Source organism: Apis dorsata, unplaced genomic scaffold, assembly GCF_000469605.1.
Source record: "Apis dorsata unplaced genomic scaffold, Apis dorsata 1.3 scaffold_547, whole genome shotgun sequence".
Classification (NCBI taxonomy): domain Eukaryota; kingdom Metazoa; phylum Arthropoda; class Insecta; order Hymenoptera; family Apidae; genus Apis; species Apis dorsata.
Genome location: NW_006263765.1, coordinates 107,911 through 110,036, shown reverse-complemented (window position 1 = coordinate 110,036; position 2,126 = coordinate 107,911). Strand labels below are relative to the sequence as shown.

The window sequence follows — 2,126 nt, the reverse complement described above, 5'->3', positions numbered from 1 at the left end:
TCTCTCTCTCTCTCTCTCTCTCTCTCTCTCTCTCTCTCTCTCTCTCTCTCTCTCTCTCTCGGTGTGTAATTTAACTTCACGGTTTAATCTTTCCGATGCGAATGCCAGGTAATAACGTAAGAGGAATTATCGTTCGAAGTAGCCCAACTATCGCGGGGGTTATTATCGCGATAATCGTGTCATCGGTTTGCAATTAAGTCTAGAGTTGCTTCATTCGCGAAAATATCCGAGTTATAGAATACGTAACGTTCGAAAATTGGGTGTCGTCGGATTTTTTTAATATTTTATTCTTCCCTCGATGGAACTTTTGGATTAAAAATTTGGATCGATGAACATTTTGTTGAAGATTGTCGCATGTATTTTCTACGTGTCTCAATTCTCCAAAAATGTTTGATTCTCTTTTCTATCAAATTTCATTCTTCTACAAAACCATCTCGTTAAATATTTTCAAATTGATCATTTTACGCCTAATTAGAATTTATAAATTCAAAATTCTACTATATCACATACTACTTTCTCGAAAATAAATTTAACTCGAAGACAAATTATCTTCGAAAACTCTTCCATCTCCGAGAGAGAGAGGGATTAAACAAGAAACAAACAAACCGCACTATTGAACGCGATCTCGAGCAACATAATCGAGCAATTTCCAGGAAAATTTCATCTCCAACCTCGGTAACGAAAATAGTTTCGCATTAACACGTAACCGTCCCGTTTAATTCCGTTATCGATTGTACCCGTGGTGGCGAGAACTCGACTCGTTAGTCCAGTTTCCTCCTGAGCGTGGAACCGTGGACCGTCCCCCTCCCCCTCCCCCCATTCTTCTCGCGACACCAGAAGGGAAAAGCGTGGAAAAGCGCACGGACAAATTCAGCCACGCGACCATGGAAGTTTAAATCAGAAACGGCGCAAACGCAAATTTGCTTAATTATTCAGCGCAGAACGTTAACCAGTCGAGAGAGCGTGGCTGCGCGTTCCTCGTAGTAATTGTAGTGGTCGTTTATAGTTGAACGACTCTCGTCGCGTTGCAATTGTCTGTTGTCAGGAGTGGCACTCTTACATCCGGCCGGTGTTAAAAGGCCGTCAACTCGAGAACGTCTCGATTTTTTCTCTCTCTCTCTCTCTCTCTCTCTCTCTTTCTTCTTTCTCTCTCTCCCCCTCCCAAGCTAGTTTACTAGTGAACTTGCGAGTGAGAAACGAAGCTTTCGAATCCTTGGAAGTTTTTTCCTCCCTCCTCCTCTTCTCTCTGCTTGTTCTTTCTTTATGATTTTTTTGTTTTTTGTTTTTTTTTTTTCGAGAAGTTGACAGAAAGAGATCGACTAATGAATCGACACCTCCGTGTTTCTTGGTTGAATCGTTGTTTAACGAGTTTGCCCATCGAAACAGTTTACCCGCCCTTTGAAGGGCCCTTTTGTGTTTCGTAACTCGCTCGATACGAATGGAAGGTTGTTGTTACCCCTGTAAATTTTCGTTGGTCCTCGATTGTTGCTCCGTGAAACGGGTGGTTACTTGTTCAATTAAGATCCCCATTGTGGTGTGTTATTCCATCCTAAAGGGGGAATCAAAACTCGTTTAAGCAATTTTCTAATATTTCTCCCTTTAGAAAAGAACAAGAATATTTATCGTAATACCGTAACTACTTCAATAGCTTTTTGATAAGATTATAAAATATAAATAAGAGTAAGAAAAAAAGTCTAGGGAAAAAAAAAAGAAGATTTAACAATATCTTTAGAATTTCTCTTCGTGACCACGATATCTTAATAAAATTATAGAATCCGAAATAGAAGATCCTTAAAATCATCGCGATTATATATAGTTATAAAATGAGAGAAGTTCCAAATAAAAACATTTCTTGAATTATCTGCTAACTTTGAACGGTTGAAAAGGGAATAAAATGTAAAAAAAAAAAGGGTATTTCGATTTAACAACCCGATTTAACTTGGATAATAAGTCCATTCTTATATTTTTTCCCGAATAAAACCAGTTTACTCGCGCGCATCTACATATGAATCGAAATCCCATCGGGTACACGTACACGAGTATCTACATATTAATGCACGCGCACACGTTGAAAGCCCGTCGTGCATTGTCGCATAGATGCATAGGGTGGTACACTAGTTCCGCTG

General features: G+C 39.3%; 1 protein-coding gene across 8 annotated transcripts in view; it reads left to right on the top strand.

Moving 5' to 3' along the window:
• Positions 1–2,126, top strand: part of LOC102681961 (carbonic anhydrase-related protein 10-like) — a 189,527-nt gene that overhangs the window by 155,603 nt on the left and 31,798 nt on the right. The window lies entirely within an intron of this gene.